General features: G+C 35.2%; 1 long non-coding RNA gene across 1 annotated transcript in view; it reads left to right on the top strand.

Moving 5' to 3' along the window:
* LOC129049577 (uncharacterized) overlaps nucleotides 1-10290 on the top strand; it is a 32958-nt gene extending 22668 nt beyond the window's left edge. Inside the window, exons 3-4 of the long non-coding RNA XR_008512786.2 lie at nucleotides 6138-6307; nucleotides 7889-10290. This is a non-coding gene — a long non-coding RNA (uncharacterized LOC129049577). The remainder of the gene's footprint in view (nucleotides 1-6137; nucleotides 6308-7888) is intronic.
* The last annotated feature ends 13813 nt before the right edge of the window (nucleotides 10291-24103 follow it).

The raw sequence follows: 24103 nt of genomic DNA, 5'->3' as shown, positions 1-24103 counted from the left end.
GAATATGTATGTATATAAGTATATATTTTGCATTTATTTACAAAGAAAGAGTGAAATAAAATAAAGAAAATGATCTATGATTACCTACTGATGCTCCTTGAAAGATTTTATCCTTTATTTGAAATTCTGAAACTCTAATAATTATTTTATAACCTGTTATAAAATTTCCATTCTGTCATATTCCATTCTTCCCTAAGGATAAATATGTTTGCTTTCTAAATAAATTATGAGCATCTTGAATAACAGGGCTATATTCTATGATTCTTTCATTATCTCAATTTACTTTGCACAGTGTTTATTTTTGGATAGATAGAAACATAGATAGATGACATAATAACTTAGGTTTCTGTATTTTATATGCTATAGCATAAATTCAGAAATCTGGTACAGGTACATATGTGTACTTGAAAATTTTCAACTGTGGGGAATAGCACATGAATAGAAAAAGGAACTTGTTGTTAAGATTGTTACCGGTACCACTATTGTCTGCTGACATCATATCATATACTCAAATAGCTCCATAACTGCAGCATGAGAATGTTTAAATTCCAAATCAAATTAGTTTTAATTCAAAAACAAGAAGCACAGACATTTCCTTAGGTCTCTGTAAATTATTCATTAATTTATCATGCATTTTCTGAATGTTGCTGCACAATGTTTATGTTTTATTTTGAGTCAGACTAAATTTAATTTTTTTGTGAGGTGGCAATGAATTTTTAAAAAGGTGTTGGCACATTACAAAACACAAGCTTGAGTTAAGATAAAGAATAGATTTAGAAAAGATATTTTGGAATAACTATTTGAAAACACACAAAAAGAAAATAAATATTTACATTAGTTTACAAATGGCCTTTATATCTCAGTAAGTATAGAGTGAGTGGCCTTAGATGTGTCTAGAAGGGAGTGATGAATTTTGTAGAGCATTATGGCCTATTACTTTGTACCCCAAAACACAGTGGCCACAGCTATACTACTACCACTCCACACACACACACACATACACACACACACAGCTATAAATATATACATACACATGTATGTACACACTGCTACTATATATATGTATTTCTTATGAAAGATATAAGAATAGCAATATATAATATATTAATATAGATAATAGCAAAGTGTGTACATATATGTGTATATGTACATATAAAAGATATATGAAATATATTTACATGTATAGTAGCAAATAGTGCATATATATGTGTATGTACCTATGGAAGATACATGAAATATGCTGATGTATACCATAAAATATATATGCTCTTACATATAGTTCATGTATCATAAAACACATATGAAATACCTATATGTATATGTATAGTAGCAAATAGGCACTACCTGTGTTCATATCATTAGCCCCCTGTACTTGAGACTTTACTGGATGATGAAATGCAGTTGCCATGCTTGTCCACCTTCAGAATCCTAATGCACTCTAAAACTATTTGAAAGATATGGACAAGTATAGTACACCTGTGTATGGTGGTAGCATAAATTATATTCACATTCAGCTCTGAAGTGCAAGAGAACGAAACTACTGTATTTATAATTATTCATTCTCATTCAAAAGTTGTAAAGAATTGGAATGCAGTTTCATTCAATATAGTTTATCCAATTTAATTATGTTTATAACACTATAAGTAACACTCAGTCCTTCTGGGTAAAAATGCTCATATTCCCTGAGTTTCACCCACATTGCTGTTTATAGATCTACTCCATGGAGCCTGATGATTCCTTGATAATGGGGGAGATCAGGACTCACATTTCTCATGATGTTGTTTTTCTGGACTCTATATGGTGCCATTTGCTCCTACATGGTCTGTCTTCTGAATCCTGTTTTTCTGGTACTGACCAGTGTGACAGCTCTAGATGAAGTTTGTAGTAGGTGTGAACCATGATCTGTGATTACTCAGCATGGTTGGAACCCTGTCATGCTTCCTGGTTGATGTAGCTTACTTTTCTTATACTAAGGCCACTGTGCCCCTGAAATTGTCTCTATCATCCCAGGCCCATGGGGGCTCACCCTGTTCCCTTGGCTGAGTGCTGCTTCTGTATCTCCCAGTATACTCTGGAATCCTACCCAACGAGACCTTCATCTGTTTTGGTGTTACACACAAAACACAGAGTAAGGGAGAAGCTGAGCAAAGCTAAATTTCAAGGCCTCTTTCAGGCAGCCCATACCAAGCTGTGCTGCAAATTTCCTTTGATAGAACTGGCACTTTGTTTTGGGAGGATATTTCATGTTGTCAAATAAAATTTAATTAATTAATTTGATAGATCTGAAGATTTTCATTTATTACTTAAAATTTTAAAATATAATTGCATATTATATATTTGTGTGTAATAATATACATTATTATATATGTAATCTTCCATATTCACTTTATTTGTACATCTAGCCAAAAAAAAGTGACAAAAATTAAGGTAAGGAAGAAATAATAAAATGAAAAAAAACACTTTAAAACATACAGGGACTTTTTTTTAAAGTCTATATTCAAAATGGTACTTCCTCTTCAATTAACACTGAAAGCATTTAGACAGTCTAATGCCGAGAAAAAAAATGTTAGTAGCTCATAATGTTAATCTATTTAATTGAGCTTACAGTAATAATTGAAAATACATGACTATGTTATGTTTCTGTCTCTAGGTCCACTTAGGAGGGTAACAATCTCTTGATCCATTCACTATCCTTTAGTAAGAAAGTAATTTAAAAGTTTGCACAGAACAGTTGTCCTGGATGTATTCACCCATTCTAAAGGAAGTTTAAAGGAACACCTAGCTGAACCTGTGTTTATTAGAATACAGCGAGTAAAACCACAGCTTTTGTCAATGTGCACTGTGGCTTTTGCCTTCTAGCAAGGAAAAGGATCAGTATTCCAGATGAACACCGCGGATCATCAAGTCAAACCCCTTGTCAACAAAATAAATTCAAATGAAAGCTTATGTGACTTTTGGAAAAAGTAGAAAATATTCTGAAAGCTGCAAAGGACATACAATCTAAATCAAGATGATACATAGTTCCATACTTAGCAAATTCATTTCATTCTAAATTTACACTTTACTAACTGTAAAATACATCAGACACCAGAAAATTGCACATCTTATTTAATAAACCAAAGAAAAACAAACACACATAATTTCTAGAAGAATATATACATCATGGACACGTCAGAAGATAAAAATCACATTTCCTAGTGATAAATACATTATAAACTGGTAATTGAGATATTATAAACTATACATTCTAGACAAACTCCATTATATTTCATGTATTTTATTGACAAGATGTGAAAATGAATACAATTTTAATCTGGTGGTAGGATATCATTAGTTTGTTCTCCTGATACAGAGCAAGAGAAGACTTGGGAACAGGTAGCTATTATGGGCAGGGGATAGTATTAAGAAGTTAGAGTAAAGGGACTGGGAAACTGATATAGTATGACAAGGAACCCAAACTGGCATTACATTTCCAGATCATTGTCAGAAAGAGGTCAATCCTGCTGGGGACTCTCTGAAGAATGACGTGGAACACAACTTAGAATTGTCTTTCTGGGAGACTGGAGACTGGAGCATCTATTCACTGACCACCATTCTCTATTAATGAAGGCCGTCCCAGGAGCATCAGCTTGCCTGCACTTCGAGGATATACTTACATTGATTAAGTTCTTAGGGTGTCAAAGAAAGCCTGAGGTAGAAAGCTGAGATGTTGGAAGATACCTGTGGAATTAGGTAGTGTCCATCACAGCTAATGTGAGTGTTAAAAGCTGAGCCTTGTGGTTGAGACTCTGGATATCAATCATGACTATCACACATAATCCTACAATCTCCCATTCCATTCATGAGAAATAACATTGTATATTTGGATATTTATATTCAGGCAATAAAATAGTAGGCAACTGTAGAAGATTAAGGTCATTTGGAAGCCTTTCTTACCTAGTCAGAATCTGAAATGAATAAGCTAAAACTGGATTATCAGGAAAAAAGTAACTTGTAGAATACATTCATAAACAGTATTTTTGGTTCTCATAGTCTCCTAAAAGCAGCATATACAAATGAACATGCTCTATGGGTAGGATGTTGACTACTGTGACTGAATAATTTAGAATAATAAAAAATTTATACAGTAATTGCTAGAGTAAAGGCACTTTCTACCTATCAGGAAAATCATATAATATAATGATAGAAATCATTATAAACAAATGTCTTAATGTAAATGCAAATACTTGGTAAGTTTCAATATAATGTATTCATTTCCAATTTGAGTTTTGTAATTACTTGCTACAAAACATTTTAAATATAAACAATGCAAATAATGAGATGTATTTGAATATAGTAAAATCGTTTTTTGAAATATTATAGATTGTCATTTCATATCCATTGCCTTATAGTTTCTGTTCTCTCTCTCAGTGTGTGTGTGTTTGTGTGTGTGTAAAATATCATTGTATGACTTGCTGATACTCAGCTTCAAAAAAATGATACACCAATAATATGGCACTTTGGCAGGTGTTTTGAATTAAAGGAAATTAAATAGCCATTAGAAATAACGCTCAAAACCAAGTTCACTCTCTGACCCTCCCCTGGCCCCCTTTCTCTTGATTCTTTTTATTTTATGAAGCACCAAAATAGTGAGAGTTACCCTCTCTGGAATTTCCTTATTTGACCAGGGAAGATTTTCTCCAAGAGAAATGCAATTGTCTTAAGAACCTCTCCTAAGGGTCTCATCAAATAAACAGAAAATTTAATTACAGGAGTAGAAGAGAACCAAGGAGTTATCACCATGCTTAGACAAACTTTTATTTTTTTCTTTTGAGGGGCCCTCCCAGAGATTTCCCTGGAGGCTTTCTCTGCATAAGACAAATTTTGTTCACAGTGAAGTTCAGCCCTTTACTTTCCCACCACCTTTGCTGGAGCTCAGAGGGATTTTGACCCAGAGTTTTTTGGACTCATTCATTTTCCCTGAAAATCATATACTCCTACACATCCACCTCTGGTTCCCTATGAAGAAGGACATATAAGCATCGGGACTACAGTAGGTTAGTGAGTAGTCATTTTGTAATTCTCTTGTGCTCACGCACATTACATTTTTTTTTTCTCCTGTTTATCTGCAGTGAGTCTTCAGAGGGCAAAGGAGAAACTCTCTTCTTGACCCTACATCAAAATAAATAAATAAATATGTATATTTATTTATCTCTCTATATATACACATATGCATATATAATCAATATATATATTCTTTTATTTGGTTGTTTTTAAATTATAGCAAATAAAATATTTGGGAATGGGAACACTTGTTAATGAAATTATTATCACCATCAAGTTAACAGTTAAGTACATAGTGTGATTTCAGGGAATGTCTTAGAAATAGTTTTCTTCTAATTTCCATAGTGCATGAATCCTATTGATAAGATTCTAGGTTTTATTTGAAATGTAATTTAATCACAGGAAGAGCATAGTGTTAAACCTTTAGAATTGAGTGTGCTGCTTATTGCATCAATTTAATGCAGTGAGCCCACTGAATGTCAGGACTTGGCAGAGTTGAAGATTAAAATAAGCATAGATGAGGCCCCTCTGAAAGAAAAAAAATGATTCATATAAATGGCATTTTGTATATGATTATCTGAATAGTCAGGAGGGAAAATAAGCGTTCCAAATCAAGATAATTGTGTTATTTGGAAAGTATTACAGATCACTAGATGCAACAGATCAAACCAGTGAGAATATTTCATAGGAAATGCAATAAAATATTAATTTGGTAAAAGGAACAGAATACATAATGAAACAGAGCAGATGAATGCAAAATGATGGAGATGAAAGTAAGCATTAAGTGCAGACAAGTTGTTAGGCAAACCAGTTGGGACAAAGAGAAAGATAAAGGAAATTTTCACTTGGGCAAGCCTGGCGAAAGATTATCTGATGGACAAGGGCTGAAACAAAGCAAAGCTTTTCACTGGCAGATCTTGCTCTCTTAAGAATCCTAATGGCACTTAGTTTCTATGTCATATATTTTGCCATTAAAGGTTATATTACTTGAACTTTAAACTATTTCATAAATACATGTCTTATTTTCCAAAGCAGAAGGCTATTGTTTTTTAAGAGTGTTCAGGAAGTATTCTAATGCTTTTCTATACAATAAGATGCAAGTCTGAAGCTGTTGGTGTCCATCTCTCTACATTATGAAGAAAGACTTCCTTCTAGCTGTTCTGAAAAGAGAATCAGAAGTTAACAGCAGAGTTAATTCTGATACATCATTTGAGAACCTGGATGAAGTCATATTTGAAGACCACACTACCCTTTGTTTTTTTAGGTATGTGAGTTAACATTTCTTTTATTGTATAGCTTGAGTGTCAGTAAATCAGTGTTATAAAATAATAATCTTTATTAAATGTGTTTAGATATTCAAATTTTATAACTCTTTTGTGTTTATTTTAACTAGTGACAGACTTATTTAACATTCTAACTTAGTTTGCATAGCTTTTTATTGTTTGATCATGTTTGTTTTATAAAATATTCAGAAATCATTTAGTGTAAAGGAAGCATAATCAGTAACTGACGAATATAAGATTAATTAATCTTCCTCCCAAAAATAAGAAAAACTAATCATCCAAAAAGCTAAGAAAAATTAATATCTGGTATCATTTTAGAAGTATGAATTAGATGATTTGGTACCAACATTCTCCTGGGATTCTGGCTCAGGTTTGAAATGTCAGCAGAGGTTTATCCACTTTGCCTAGGTTGCTTGCTGTGCTTAAATTCCTTCTCTCTGTAGTCGTCTTTAATATTCACTAAGCTAATTCAAATTCTTTGCACTCTAAAACAATGGGAATAGTGAAATGCTAGACCATCCTACTGGAGATTACTGAACATGTTCTACACGTATTTCTCTAAAGAATCCAAGGAAACAAAACATGAATTAGTATCATGGCTTTTTTAAAAAGGTGGCTATATTTTTTAATACAAAATTTAATGCAATTTATAATGTCTACATACATTTGATTAGAAAAAAATATGATCACATGACTTTCTTTTATTCATTGGCCATTCTTTTCAAGGTCAAATATAATTCTGAATAATCCATAACCAATTACATCAACAATAGGTTATGAAAAATAGTTATAGTTAAGTCCACTATGAAAGGATTTGCATTTCTATTATTAAACAAAAATCTTTGTTAAATAAGGGTATGAAGACCATAAAAAGAGCAAAACTAATACAATTAGCATATAATTTAAATTATGAAGTTTGTCAGATTACAGTATTCTGCTATTATTTATAAAAGGTTGCTACAGAGCTACCAAAGCAAGCAGTCATAAATTTCAGGAAACCAACTTCTATGAAAGGCATATCTTGCCTCTTGCACATTTCTTGTGTTTGCATAATCACAGCATATTGTATTATAATTACAAATGTAATAGTAGGTAGGAAAGTAACTGTGTTAGTTCATTTCTCTACACATTCAATCATTCATTCAAGTTAGATTCTTAAAGCTCAACAGTACGGCTCTCAGAACAAATGTAGAAATTAATGCTGAACATATAGGCATTGCAGGGACATAAAATGTCATTAAAGATTAGGTGAGATATATATCTTTTCACTATAGAGGTCTGTCATAGTTATCCTTAATTTTGAAGACCTCAGGACTCTACCAGCTATGATTCATTAACTTCATTTTATATCAAGTATAATAAATCACCTCAAATTCAAGTAGAGTCTTGAATAATATGTTTTATCATAGAACTCCATAAATCATGTTCTCAGTGGAGAGCCCTTATCCTTGTTAACCAAAACACGCAAAGCAAAGCTTAGTTTACTTTCCAAAGGGAAATCCTGAAATTCCCCCAATTATAAAACAATTTTTTGTTTGACAGACTTTCAAATATAATTTCAGATCATTTTTCAACTCAAAACTAGAAACAGAAGAAAAGCTGGAGCAAGATGGCTGAATTTGACCTTCTAGCAATTATTCCCTGAAGAAACCCCAAGTTGAATAAATATTTACACAAGAAAGCACCCTTATAACCAAAAAGTAAGGTGAGCAATCACAATACCTGGTTTTACCATAATAACAAAGAAAAAGGCATTGAAGAAGGTAGGAAGGAGAGCCATGAATTACCTACACCACTCCTGCCCCAACTCCAACTCCAGGCAGCATAGCAGAGAGAAAGGAACTATGCTTGGGAGAGGGAGAGCAAGATGAAATGGGTATTTCTGTTGAAATTAAGTGCTTCTCTGTCACTGTCACAATACCAGGAAGAATTTTGCTGGTGCCCACAGAGGCAGCAGTTAAACCACCACTGGTCCAGAAGAGAATCCTTTATCCCAGCTAGAGGAACCTGAATCTCAGCTATCTTCACCACGGAATGACTAAAGAGGTCTAGGGGCACAAATAAATTTGAGTAGCAGGCCATGGAAATTATAGTCCTTGGGCAAGCCTTGGCACTGTGCTAGTCTCATAGGCAGTGGGCTTAGGATACAACCCAGTTTGACACCAACCTTGGCGGTATCTACACTGCCAACACCAGTGCTATGAGAGTGCTGGGATTGCCCTTCCCCAAATCCAGGCAGTGCAGTGTGAGGAGAGACTTGTTCTGCCTAGAGGAAGGCAAAGGAAGAGGACTTTGTCTTTCAACTTGGGTACAAGCTCAGTCACAGTAAAATAAAGCACCAGGCAGATCTCTTAAGCCTCCAGTTCCAGGCTTTTGCTCCTAGAAGGTGTTTTGAGACCCAACTTGGGCCAGAAGATAATCTACTGCGTTGGTGAGATGGAAAAAGTCACAGCAGGATTTGCTACCTGCTGACTAAAATAGCTTTAGGCCTGTAATAAACATCAGTGACAGCCAGACAGCATTAGACTGAGGCCTTGGGTGAGCCTGAGTACTGTGCTGGTGAAAGACTGTGGGCTTCAAATGCAACCCAGCATGGTGCCAGCTGTGGTGGCCATGGTAGTACCCCCATTACCCCTCCCCCAACTCCAGGTGGCACATTGTAAGGAGAGACTTGTTCTGCTTGTGGGAAAGTGAGGGAAGGAAGTAAGAAAATTTACTTGGGAACCCAAATAAGTCCCCTTTATAATTCCCAAGTCCATCAGGGCTGTGTATCTGAAAATCTAAAAGAGTGGCAGCATTCCTGGGCTTAGGATAGTTGATAGTTGTTCAGTTGGGGTTCCCACTACTAAAAATGGTGGCAGTGATAACAAGTTTAAGTATCAAAACTCAAATCCCTTTGAATTCTTGGGAAGTCCTCTCAAGAAGGATGAGTACAAATAAGCCCAGGGTGCAAAAAGTGAACAAATACCTTATCCATTAATGGCCAGACACTGGAAAACATCCACAACCATTAAGAACATTCCAGAAAACATGACCTCACCAAAAAGACTAAACAAGGCATCAGTAACTAATTGTGGGGTGATGAAGATATGTGACCTGTTCAACAAATAATTCAAAATAGTTGTCTTGAGGAAGCTTAACAAATTTTAAAATAGCACAGAGGAAAAAAATTAGAATTCTATCAGAGAAGTTTAACAGAAAGATTGAAATAATGAAAAAAAGCAGAAATTCTGAAGTTGAAAAATTCAGTTGTCACACTAAAAAATGTGTCAGAGTCTCTCAACAGCAGGTTTGTCAAGCAGAAGAAAATAGTAATAAGCTCTACAACATCTATATAAATATACCTTGTTAGAGAGGGGGAAAAAGAAAAACAATGAATTAAGCATGCTCACAAGATCTAGAAAATAGTTTCCAAAAAGCAAATCTAAGAGTTATTGGCCTTAAACTGGGTATAGAGAAAGAGATCGTGATACAAATTTGTTCAAAGAAATAACAGGAAACTTACCAAACCTATAGAAAGATACAAATATTTAAGTACAAGAAGGTCAATGAACACCAGAACATTCAACCCAAATATAACTACCTCAAGGCATATAATAATCCAACTCTCAAATGTCATGGACAAAAAAAGGATCATAAAAGAAGAAAAATAGAATTACATATAAAGGAGCTGTTACATGTCTGGCCTCAAACTTCTCAATATAAACCTTACTGGCTGCAAGGGAATGGGATGGCATATTCAAAGTGTTGAAGAAAAAATAAAGTTTCCTATATTATATCCACCAGATCCTTCAAACATGAAGGAGAAATAAAGATGTTCCCAAACAAACAAAAGCTGAGGGATTTAATCAACAGCAGACCTGATTGGCAAGACATACTAAAGTGAGTTCTTCAATGTGAAAGAAAAGATAGCTAATGAGCAACAATAAATCATTTAAATGTAAATAACTCATTGATAAAGTAGGTACACAAAAAAATACAGAACACTCAAACACTATAGTTAGGATATAACATCACTGATATTGTTAGTATGAAGACTAAAGGAAAATCTATAACAAATAATAATAACTACAACAATTTGTTAACATATAGACAATGTAAAAATATATAAATAGAGAAAACAGTCAACAAATGAAGAGGATGGAGTTTAGGTACAGTTTTTTGTTTGTTTTTTATTTGCTTGTATTTTTTCTTTCTATTGTGATCAAAGGTAACTTTGTCATTGTTTAAAATTATTAGTTATAAGATGTTACAGGCAAGCCTTATAGCAATGACAAAGCAAAATGCTATAATATATACACACACACACAAAAGCAAAAATTTAAAACACACTAATGAAAATTACTTATACATAAAGAAATATAGGAAGAAAGGACAAATAAAACAACTAGAAAACAAATTAAAAAATGGCAGCAATAAATTCTTACCTGTGAATAATTACATTTAATGCAAAAGAACTAAATTCTCTAATCAAAAAGACACGGAATGTCTGAAAGGATTTTTTTAAAAGGGACTCAACTTTATGCTGTTTACAAGAAACTCACTTCACCTGTTTGTTTGAATATTTGTCCCCTCCCAAACCTCATGTCAAAATGTAATCCCCACTTCTGGGGGTGGGACTTCATGGAAGGTGATTGTATTATGGGGGCAGATTTGTCACTAGTAGTTTAGCACCATTGCACTTGGTGCTGTCCTTGTGATAGCAAATGAGTTCTTATGAGATCTGGTCCTTTAAAAATGTGTGGAATCTTCCCTGATGGCAGTTTGTATTTCTGTGGGATTGGTGGTGGTATCCCCTTTATCATTTTTTATTGCATCTATTTGATTCTTCTCTTTTCTTCTTTATTAGTCTTGCAGTCTATCAATTTTGTTGATCTTTTCAAAAAAAACAGCTCTTGGATTCATCTATTTTTTGAAGGGTTTTTTGTGTCTTTATCTCCTTCAGTTCTGCTCTGATCTTAGTTATTTCTTGCCTTCTGCTAGCTTTTGAATGTGTTTGCTCTTGCTTCTCTAGTTCTTTTAATTGTGATGTTAGGGTGTCAATTTTAGATCTTTCCTGCTTTCTCTTGTGAGCATTTAGTGGGATAAATTTCCCTCTACACACTGCTTAAAATGTGTCCCAGAGATTCTGGTATGTTGTGTCTTTGTTCTCATTGGTTTCAAAGAACATCTTTATTTCTGCCTTCATTTCGTTATGTACCCAGTAGTCATTCAGGAGCAGGTTGTTCAGTTTCCATGTAGTTGAGCGGTTTTGAGTGAAGATTAAGAAAATGTGGCAAATATACACCACGGAATACTATGCAGCCACAAAAAAGGATGAGTTCATGTCCTTGGTAGGGACATGGATGAAGCTGGAAATCATCATTCTCAGCAAACTATCACAAGGACAAAAAACCAAGCACCGCGTGTTCTCACTCATAGATGGGAATTGAACTTCGAGAACACTTGGACACAGGAAGGGGAACATCACAGACTGGGGCCTGTCGTGGGGTGGGGGAAGGGGGCAGGAATAGCATTAGGAGATATACCTAATGTAAATGATGAGTTAATGGGTGCAGCACACCAACATGGCACATGTATACATAAGTAACAAACCTGCACATTGTGCAAATGTACCCTAGAACTTAAAGTATAATAAAAAAAAAATGTGTGGAACCTTCCTCTTTCTTGCTCCTGCTTTTGACTTGTGACATGCCTGCTTCCACTTTGCCTTCTGCCATGATTGTGAGCTTCCTGAAGCCTCCCCAGAAACCAACAAGATGTTGGCACCAAGCTTTATGTAAAGCCTGAATGATGTGATTTGGATTTGTGTCCCACTCAAATCTCCTGTCAAATTGTAATCCCCAGTGTTGGAGGAGGGGCCTGATGGAAGGTGACTGGATCATGGAGGCAGATTTTTCCCTTGCTGTTCTCATGATAGTGAGTGAGTTCTCACAATATCTGGTTGTTTAACTGTATGTGGCACCTCCCTTTTCTGTCTCTTTTTCTCCTGCTCCTGTCATGTAAGACATCCCTGCTTCCATTTCACCTTCTACCATGATTGAAAGTTTCCTGAGGCCTCCCAAGCCTTGCAGCCTGTGGAACTGTGAACCGATTAAACCACTTAAAAATAAATTACCCAGTCTCAAGTATTTCTTTATAACAATGCAAAAATAAACTAACACAGAAAATTGGCACCAGAAGAGTGGGGCATTGCTATAAAGATATCTGAAAATGTGGAGGCAACTTTGGAACTGGGTAACAGGTAGAGGATGGAACTGTTTAGAAGGCTCAGAAGAAGAGAGTAAGATAAGGGAAAGTTTTAAACTTCCTAGAGACTTGTCAAATTGTTGTAACCAAAATGCTGATATTTATATGAACAATGAAGTTTAAGCTGAGGTGGTCTCAGATGGAGATGATAAATTTATTAAGAACTCAAGTAAAGACCACTCTTGCTGTGTTTTAGCAGAGACTGAGAGTGTTGTGCCCTTGCTTTAGAGATCTGTGGAATTTTGAACTTGAAAGTGACAATTTGTGATATCTGGTGGAGAAATTTATAAATGGTATAGCATTCAAGTGGTGATCTGGCTGCTTCTAACAACATATGGTTGTATGCATGAGCAAAGGGATGATCTGAAACTGGAACTTATATTTAAAAGGGAAACAGACCATAACAGTTTAGAAAATCTGCAACCTGAACATGTGGGAAAAAAAAAAAAAAAAAAAAAACATTTTCTGGGGGGAATTCAAGCTGGATGCAGAAATTTGCAGAAGTAAAGAGAATCCAAATGTTAATAGGAAAGAAAATGGGGAAAACGCATTGAAGGCACTTCAGAGACTTTTTTGGCAGCCCCTCCTATCACAGGCTCAGAGGCCTAGAAGGAAAGAATGGATTTGTGGGCCAGACTCAGGGTTCTGCTGCCTTGCTTAACCTCAGGATACTGCTCCCGGCATCACAGCCACTGCACTTCCAGCCATGGCTAAAATGATCCTAGATAAGTCTCAGGCTGCTGTTCCAGAGAATGCAAGCTTTAAACCTTGGTGGCTTCCATGTGGTGTTAAGCCGGCAAGTGTGCAGAAGGCAATAGTTGAGGCTTGGGGCCTTCTACCTAGATTCCAGGGGATGTATGGAAATGCCTGGATATCCAGGCAGAAGTCTGCTCTGGGGTGGAGCCCTCATAGACAACCTCTACTAGGGCAGTGCAGAGGGGAAATATGGTGTTGAAGCCCCCACACAGAGTCCCCACTGGGGCACTGACTAGTGGAGCTCTAAGATGAGGCCACCATCCTCCAGAGCACAGAATGGTAGCTCTATCGACAGCTTGCATCATGCACCTAGAAAAGCTGTAGGCACTCAAAGCCAGCCTGTGAAAGCAGCTGAAGGGGCCATATCCTGCAGAAACACAGGGGTAGAGATGCCCAAGACCTTGGGAGGTCACCCCTTGCACCAATGTGGCCTATATGTGAGACATGAATTCAAAGAAAATTATTTTGAACCTTTAAAATTTAATGACTGCCTTGCTAGGTTTCTGGCTTCCATGGGGCCTGTAGCCCCTTTTAATGGCCAATTTATCCCTCTTTGAACGTGTGTATTTACCCAATGTCTCTACCCACATTGTATCTTGGAAGTAGCTAACTTGCTTTTGAATTAACAGGCCCATAGGCAGAAGTGACTTGCCTTGCCTCACATGAAACTTTGGACTATAGACTTTTGAGTTAATACTAAAATGAGTTAAGAATTGGGAAACCATTGAGAAGGGAGGATTTTACTGTTAGAAGGACATGAGATTTGAGAAGGACCAGGGGTGGAATGATATGGCTTGGATTTGTGTCACCACCCAAATCTCATGTTGAATTGTAATCCCCACATGTCAGGGGAGGGACTTGATGGGAGGTGACTGGATCATGGGGATGGACTTCCCTCTTGTTCTTGTGATAGTGAGTGAGTTTTCATGAGATCTGGTTAATTAAAAATGTGTGGAACCTCTCCGCTCTCTCCTTTTTTCTTCTGCTCCCACCCCGTAAGACACGCCCACTTCCCCTTCATCTTCCACCATGATAGAAAGTTCCTGAGGCCTCCCCAGCTGTGCTTTCTGTACAGCTTGTGTAACCATGAGTCAACTAAACTTCTTTTCTTTATAAATTACCCAGTCTCATGTATCTCTCTCTAGCAATGCAAGAATGATCTAATACACCTAGAAAGACACATATAGACTAAAAATAAAAGGTGGAAAAAGATATTCCAGGAAAGTGAAAGCAAAAAGAGCAGATGTGTCTATAATTATATATGATAAAATTGATTTCATGACAAAATCCATGAAAAGGGAAAAATATGTCATTTATAATGCTAAATATGTGAATTCAGTAAGACAATATAATAATTGTAAATGTATATGCACTTGTACACCCAGATATATAAACATTATTAGAGCCAGTGAGATAGATCACAATACAATGACAGTAGGGAACTTCAATACCTCACTTTCAGCATTGAGCAGAACATAAAGACCAAAAATTAACAAAGACACCACTGACTTAATCTGCATTCTGGAACAAATGGACCCAATAGATGTTTACAGAACATTTCATCCAATAGGTGCACAACACACATTCTTTTCATCACAATTAACGTTGTCATGGACAGACCATATGTTAGGTCACAAAACAATTCTCAGAAAAATCAAGAGATATTGAAATCATATCAAGTTTCTATTCTGACCACAATGGAATAGAACTAGAAATCAATTACAAGAGGAACCTTGAAAATTATAAAAATACATAGAAATTAAATATACTCTTGAGCAATCAATTAAGAAAAAAAATTTAAAATTATAGAAACAAGTGAAAATGGAAGCACAAAATACTAAAACTTATGTGACACAGTGAAAGATGTACTGAGAGAAGTTTATAGCAATAAATGCTTACATCAAAAACAAAAAATCTTCAAATGAACAACCTAATGATGAAACTTAAAGAACTTGAAAAGCAAAAGTAAACCAAACCCCAAATTAATAGAGGAAAAGAAATAATATCAGAGCAAAAATAAATAAAATTAAGACTAGGAAAATACAAAGGATCAATGAAACAAAAAGTTTTTTGAGATTAACAAAAATCAACAAACCTTTAGCCTTACTAACCAAAAAAGAGCAAGAGAAAATAACTAAATAAGTTAAATCAGATGAGAAAAAGAAACATGAAAACTGATACCTCAGAAATGCAAAGGACCATTAGAGACTATAATGAAAAACTATATGCCCCAAACTGGAAAACATAGAAGAAACAGATAAATTCCTAGACACATACAGTGTACCAAGATTGTACCATGAGCACACCCACTAATGAGATAGAAGTAGTAATAGAAAGTCCCTCATAAAACGAAAGTCCCAGACCTACTGACTTCATTGTTGAATTCTACCAAATATTTTAAAGAGAACTAATGCCAATTATTCTCAAAGAAGTGAAGGTGGGAACACATCCAAGTTCATCCCACAGGATAATGTTAGCTTGATACCAAAACTGGAAAAAGACACAACAAAAAAGAAAAACACAGGCCAGTATCTCCGATGAAAATAGATGCAAAAATCTACAACAAAATACTAGAAAACCAAATTCAACAGCATATTAAAAAGATCATTTATCATGAACAAATGAAACTCACCCAAGGGATGCAAGGATGATTCTCAACATACACAAATCAATAGATGTGTTAAAACATATCTTTACTATCAAAAACAAACACTATATGAAATTTTCAATTGATGCTGAAAAGGCGTTTGATAAAATTTAACATTTTTCAAAAACAAAATAAAAAAAAATCCAACATCCCTTCATGATAGAAACTTTTGAAAAATTGGGTATAGAAGGGACATATGTCAACATGATAAAAGCCATATATGACAACCCCTCAGCTGATATCAAATTTAAAATTGAATAACTGAAAGCCTTTCCTCTGTGATCTGGAACAAGACAAGGATGCCCATTTTCACCACTTTTTTTCAACATACTACTGGAAGCCCTAGCCAGAGTAAATAAACAAAAGGAAGAATTAAAGGGCATCTAAACTGGAAAAGAAGAAGTCAAATTGCAGATAATATTATCTTATATTTAAAACAACTTTACTTAAAAACTTTCCAGTTTCCATCTTTATTGGAAAGATGTTAAAACTGATGAATGACTTCGGTAATCAATGTACAAAAGTAGTAGCATTTTTATATTCCAGCAGTGAACAATCAGAAACAAAACAATTAATCCCATTTATAAAAGGTCTTACCTTTTGAGATATTACTAAAGAAGTCTTTGCCCTGACCAATGTCCTGGAGAGTTTCCCTAAAGTTTTCTTCTTATAGTTTGATAGTTTCAGGTCTTAGATATTTTAATCTTTGTTGTTTTGATTTTTGGATAAGGTGAAATGTATGGATGTAATTTCTCCCAGCACCATTTATTGAAGAGATTTTCCCAATGTATGTTCTTGGCTCCTTCATAAAAAATGAGTTAACTGTAAAAGCATGGATTTGTTTCTGGATTCTCTATTCTGAAACATTGGTCTATATGTCTGTTTTTATGCAAGAATCATGTTGATTTGGTTACTATAGCTTCGTACTATAGTTTGAAGTCAGGTAATGTGAAGCATCCAGTTTCGTCTTTTTCACTCAGGGTAGTCTTGGCTATTCTGAGTCTTTTGTAGTTTCATAGGCATTTTTGGATTTTATTTTATCTTTCTATTTAAAATGTCAGTCATCATTTGATAGGGATTGAATTGGATTTGTAGATTGCTTTGGTAGCATAGATATTCTGACAACATTGATTCTTCTGTAAACATGGAATCTCTACATTTTTTTGTGTTCCCTTAAACTTATTTTATCAATGTTTTATGGTTGTCATTGTAGAGAGCTTTCACTTATTTGATTGATTAAATTCTTCCTAGTACTTAACTTTGTAGGTATTGTATATGACAGGCAATAATGGATGTTGATAATGATGTGGAAAAAGGGGAGCCCTCTTAACACTGTTGGTAAGAATGTAAATTAGTACAGTGTAAAGAACATCAAGGTTTCTCAAGAAAGTAAAAACAAAACTACCATATGATCCAGCAATGCCACTACTGAGTATATATCCAAAAGAAAGATAATCAATACACTGAAGAGATATCTGTACTCTCATGTTCACCATAGCCAAAACATAAAATTATGTTTTTCATCAATGGATGAATGGAGAAAGAAAATGTGGTACATATACTCAATGAAATGTTACTCAGCCATAAAAAGAATGAAATCCTGTCATTTGCATCATCATGGATGGAACTGGAGGTCAATATGTTAAGTCAAACAAGCCAGGCACAGAAAGACAAATATCAAATGTTCTCACCGATATGTAGCTAAAACAAAACTACCTAATGGAGATTGAGCAGAATGAATGTTTCCAAAGCCTGGGAAAGAGAGTGAAGAGGGAGGATAAAGAGGAGATGTTTAATTTGTACAAAAATACAGTTAGAAAGAAGGAATAAAATCTAGTGTTCAATAGCACAATAGGGTAACTAAAGTTAATGATAATTTATTGAATATTTCAGCATATATTATAAGCGTAGAATTGGAATGTTCCTAACACAAAGAACTAATAAATGCTTGAGGTGAGTGATATCTCAATTATACTGATTTGATCATGACACACTGTATGCATGTATCACAATGCCATATGTGTCTTATAACTATGTGGAACTATTATGTTTTCATAAAAATTTTTTGAAAGTAAGGATATATTTCTCTTAAATGCTTATTTAGAAACAAGTGGACTTTCAGAATTATATCTTATTGAGCATTATTTTCTGTTAGTTCAACAAATCCAATAAAATAAATTGGAAAAATTTAATTTTTTAAACATCATCACATTCTACACAAGCTATATTTGTATAGTTTATTGTACCTTGGGTTTATTTCTGATATTAAATGTATATTGAAAATATACATAGTCATGTAGAGAACTCTACTACCAATTTAACAAGAAACCTACCACACAGACTAAAGCACATGAAAAGGAAAGACATTCTGTAAATATACCAGGAAGTATGTATGTGTGTGAGTATGTATGTGGATAGTATATTTAAAAATATGATATAATTTTTTTTTTTGAGACAGAGTCTGGCTGTGTTGTCCAGGCTAGAGTGCCGTGGTGTGATCTCAGCTTACCACAACCTCTGCCTCCTGGATTCAAGTGATTCTCCTGGCTCAGCCCCCTGAGTAGCTGGGATTACAGGTGCACCCCACCAGGCCCAGCTAATTTTTGTATTTTTAGTAGAGACGGAGTTTCACCATTTTGGCCAGACTGATCTCGAACTCCTGACCTCAAGTGATCTGCCTGCCTCGGCCTCCCAAAATGCTGGAATTACAGGCGTGAGCCACCACGCCCAGCCATGATATGGTATCTTAATATCACTCTGCCTTATATAATGAAAACTGAACTATTTATGCCTTCATTGCCTGTTTATATGAATCACCACTAGGACTCCAGAGCTCTCAAATCATTCCCTGCACCACATTCTATAACCTCCATGTAGCTCTGTATATTTACTTTTGTAATCTCATTTTCCATCCCCCTCTAGCCCTTGAAATCTTCCCAGTGTGCTGTCTAGAAATGAAGGTTTGTTGACAGTAATGTTATATACTCTCACTATTTACAATACTCCTATTCTTTTTGCTCTATCTGAAATCAGGACTTCCTCTAAAATGCTGCATCTCTTGCAAGTATTACAAGTGGTTAATGAGTATTAATTTGAATTATTTTTGTCTACTACCCTTTACTCTTTTCCAAAGGATTTATTAATACAAACCTTGCCAAGCCCAATCCTTCTTAAATGCACTGTTGACTTACTCTGCATCAACAAAATAAAAATAAAAGAGTGAAAATAATAAACAACATGTTGACTAGTCTCACTTTAAAAATATGAACCATTTGCCTCTAGCTGGCTCTCCCACGTAAATGCATTGAAATACCTGAGACATTCTACACATCCCAAGGTGTGTGCATTAAAATCACCTGGGGAACTTTTTAAAAATAGCAATGTTAAGACCTACCCCAAACCAATTAATTCGTAATTGCACATGTGATTGTTAAAGCTCCACAGGCACTTTCAGTGTGCAGCCAGGCTTGAGAACCACTAATCTAAGCCATTTGCTAACCATATTCTTGGGTGAATATTTAATATCTTTCATTTTATATCTTCCATTCTCTTCAAATTTTGAATACTTCCTTTCCTTTGTTCCTTCACAGAATCAGTTATTAGAAACATTTTACCACTTTCACTCCATGTCATCCCACTTCTATGGGTGAAGCCTACAAACATTGCCTTCTTTTCTAGGTATATTGATTTTTTTCCCTTATATCCTACACTTATCTACTGACACTCTTTAGCAAGCCCCAGCTGCAGAAATTCTGTTCTCTCTTTTTGCATCATCAGTTTTCTATCTCTTCAGAGTAAAGTCTACCAACATACTAATGATGCACTTTATTTCCTCTTAAAATAAAGGAAGAAGGACACAAAACTTTGTTCTTGACTACAAATCCCTCTTCAGATTCCTAGTTCTCTATTTATTGTTTGCTCCAGTCATGCTGTCCTCATTGTTTCTTGAACATTTCAGCATGTTCTCATATTTGGGACCTGGGATACTCTTTCCACAGATGTCCTCATGGTATGCTTTTACAGCTTACTCAAGTATGTGCGCAAATGACCAAGATTCACGCCCCCAAATGACTACCCTACACTCTTCTTTCCCATGGTCGTATCATGTTTCTTTGTAGCAATCCTTGTCATCAAAAATAATATATTATATATATAATGCATTCCAGATTTGGAGAGTATAATTGATTAGTTCGGGGATTTTTATTTACTTTTTGACTCTCAGTAGCCATGTCTTCTCTGCTATCACCTTTGTTTATGCCAACATTATATTTGCAGTTATTAGTTGTTCTATTTGCTTTTATTATTTTCCCTTTTTTACCCAGTTACTCCAATATGGCAATCAGAGTGATGTCTTTAAATTACCAATTATATCAGACTATGCTTCTGTCCAATATCTATACAATTTCTTCCATGTCATTCAGAGTAAAAGCCAGTCTTTAGAATATACTCTAAGATCTATATAATTGCCCCCTTAAGTACCAGTCTGCTTGGGCTGTTGTGTTAGTTTGTTTTCACATGCTGATAAAGACATACCCGAGACTGGGAAGAAAAAATAGGTTTGATGGACCTACAGTTCCACATGGCTAGGAAGGTCTCACAATCATGGTGGAAGGCAAGGAGGAGTAAATCACATCTTACATGTATGGCAGCAGGCAAAAAGAGAGCTTGTGCAGGGAAACTCCCATTTTTTAAAACCATCAGATCTTGTGAAACTCATTCACTATCACGAGAAACAGTTCAGGAAAGAACTGCCCCATAATTCAATCACCTCCCACAAGGTTCCTCCCACAACCTGTGGGAATTGTGGGAATGACAATACAAGATGGGATTTCATGGGAACACAGCTAAACCATATTAGCTGCCATAACAAAATACCATAGACTGGGTGTTGTAGACAACAGAAATTTATTTTCTCACAATTCTGGAAATGGGGACATCTAAGATGATTCAGTTTCTTGTGAGAACTCTTTCTAGCTTGCAGACGGCCTCACTGTGTTCTCAGGAGAGAAAGAGATCATCCTCTTCTCATTGGATTAGGGACACATCCTCATGACTTCATTAAACCTTAATTACCTCCTAAAATTCCTATTCTCCAAATTTAGTCATATTAAGGATTGGAGCTTCAACATATAAGTTTAAGGGGAACACAATTCCATCTACAGCCCATTGTCACCAAAATGACCTCAGTGCCTTTTACAGTAACCCCCCATTATCCACAGGGAATTCCAAGGTTTCTGGTGGATTGCTGACAACAGATAATACTGAACCCTATATATGTATTTTTTTCTATACATTCATACCTATGATAAAGTAAGATAGGTACAGTAAGAAATTAACAACTATAAATAAAACAAAATAATTATAATATACTGTAATAAAAGTTATATAAATGTGATCTTTTTTCCTCAAAATATCTGAATATCTTCTGACTACTGTTGATAGTGGGTAGCTAAAACCATGTAAAGCGAAACCCCAGATAAGGAGGGACTACTGTTCTCTCTCTCTTACCTACTCCTGTCTGTCCTTGACCATGGCCAGAAGCTCTCTACCTCAAGGATTTTGACTCCACAATTTTCTCTTTGCCCTCGGAAGTCTGCAGATGAACTTCTTTCTTAAACAAATACCACCTACTAAGTGATACTTTCTTAATCTCCCTATTCGAAATTGCAAACCCCCTTTCCTAATAAGTCCTATTTCTACTTCATGTTTCATTTTTCTCTGTGGCATTTCCTAACATCTAACACACACTATGGTTTACTTTTTAACATAGTTATTGCATGTCTTTAGAAAAGTAATAAGTTCAACTAAGGACTTTTTTTTAGTTCAAGACTTTTCTAGAAGTCAAGAAGTAGAAAAGTCCTTGTCTTTCAGAAGCTACTTCTGAAGGAGTTTAATGCTATGCTAACTTTTAATAAAATACATACAGTTTTCCTATTATGAACACCATAATCACTGACATGATTAGGCTGTGTCCGCAACCAAATCTCATCTTGAATTGTAGCTCCCATGATTCCCACGTGTCATAGAAGGGACCCAGTGGGAGGTAATTGAGTCATGGGGCAGGTTTTTCCTGTGTGGTTCTTGTGATAGTGAATAAGTCTCAGGAAATCTGATGGTTTTATAAAAGGAAGTTCCCTTGCACAGTCTCCCTTGCCTGCCACCATATAAGACATCCCTTTGCTCCTCTTTCACCTCCTGACATGATTGTGAGGCCTGCCCAGCCATGTGAAACTGTGAGTCCATTAAACTTCATTTTCTTTATAAATTACCCAGTCTTGAGTATTCCTTCATAGCGGTATGAAGATGGACTAATACAATCACATAGTATGAACTTTTTATGTTTGGATTCTTGTTCTTAACATTATTATTCTGACATTAATTTATTCTATGATGTTAAGAACGGCAACAGATTATTCATTTGTGTCTTTTATTTGTCCATTCTACTGCAGATGAACATTTGAGTTATTTCAGTTTCTGCCTTTAATGGATAATGCTTTAGTTGACATATTTCACCTGGTTTTGAGGCATGCTGAATATATTTCTATTGTTTATTTACCTACGGGGTTATTAGGCCATAGATTTTTGTATATTTATCTTTAATAGATAATGCCACATAGTTTCCCAAGTTGGTTCTAATAATATTCACTCTTTCCAGTACTGTATGAGGGTTTCAGTTGCTCCTTGTCATCACTTGATATTTCACAATTTTACATTTTGCATTAGTAATGAATAAAATAGTGCAATCTCCTTACCTTACTAGGTAATGATGTTGAGCCCCTTTATACACTTTTTAGTCACTCAAAATTCTTTTTATTAAAGCCCCCATTTTTATGCATATTTAACAAAAACTTAGATTATTTTTCTCATTGATTTCTAAGATTATTTTATATATTACATCAGGAATAGATTTTATTTATTGTGTGATGTAGGAATTTAAACCATAATATGGTTACATATCCTTGGATAAAAAAACCAGCACCTTTCTCAATTGATTGCTGGCCAAGAAATATGCATAAACCTCCTTTCACAATTCTAGAGAATGTGTGAAAACAAGAGCAGAGTAGCTTCTTCAGCTAGCATCTCTGCTCCTTTTTCACATTCTAAAAAAAGAATTGCTGTTTTCTCTTTCATAGTGTGTCATATACCCTGGAGTGCTGCTTTTCGTATCATTTATCTATGCTCTGCAGCCCTTCTAGTCATTTGTAAGAGAAATCTGATACATCGTACAACTCCCCACCTCTTTCCCAATTGACACCATCTTCCCTTATATAGTCATTCAGCCTCAAGTATTTCCCATTAAATTAAATATAAATATTAGTTTTATGTTATGCATCCTCCGTAATATACTCATATGTTTTCTAAGAGAAGAGAAAAGAAACAATTATCTTTACTAAAATTATTGAAAACATAAAATTTCAAAAATTACAATGGCTTCTTAATAAAGGCAAAGTTTTTATAACAGGTTTATTACTGTATATTTCAGTGAGTTTCCTAATGCCTTATAATTAATACATTAGTTCATTCTCATATTGATATAAATAACTACCTGACACTGGGTAATTTATGAAGAAGAGAGGCTTAATTAACTCAGAGTTCTGCAAGCTTAACAGGAAGCATGAATGAAAGGGCTCAGGAAACTTACAATCATGGCGGAAGCGATAGCAGGCACCTTCTTCACATGGGTGCAGGAGAGAGAGAGAGAGGAGGAAGTGCCACACACTTTTAAACTATCAGATCTCATGAGAACTCACTCACTATCACCAGAACAGAAAGAGGAAAGTCTTCCATGATCCAATCACTTCCCACCAGGTCCCTCTCCTGACATATGAGAATTACAATTCCAGTGAGATTTGGGTGAGGACATACAGACAAACCATATAAATTACTAACTATTGTGCATTTAATAATGTAAGAAATATTTATCACTTTTCATGTATAATAGTGTTATTATGTTTGTGTTTCTAAATACGTCATTGGAATTGCATTCTACATAAATGCTGCAGTGTTCAGGTATAAAGCCATCGTGATTTTAAATCTCAAGGCCAGAATTTTCCTCTCCTCTGGTGAGAGAGGAATACTGGGCTCTGAATTAGTTTTAAGACATTTTATGTAAAGGATATCCCAG

The sequence above is a fragment of the Pongo abelii genome, chromosome 14 (assembly GCF_028885655.2).
Source record: "Pongo abelii isolate AG06213 chromosome 14, NHGRI_mPonAbe1-v2.0_pri, whole genome shotgun sequence".
Classification (NCBI taxonomy): domain Eukaryota; kingdom Metazoa; phylum Chordata; class Mammalia; order Primates; family Hominidae; genus Pongo; species Pongo abelii.
This window is presented reverse-complemented; position numbering and strand designations above follow the sequence as displayed.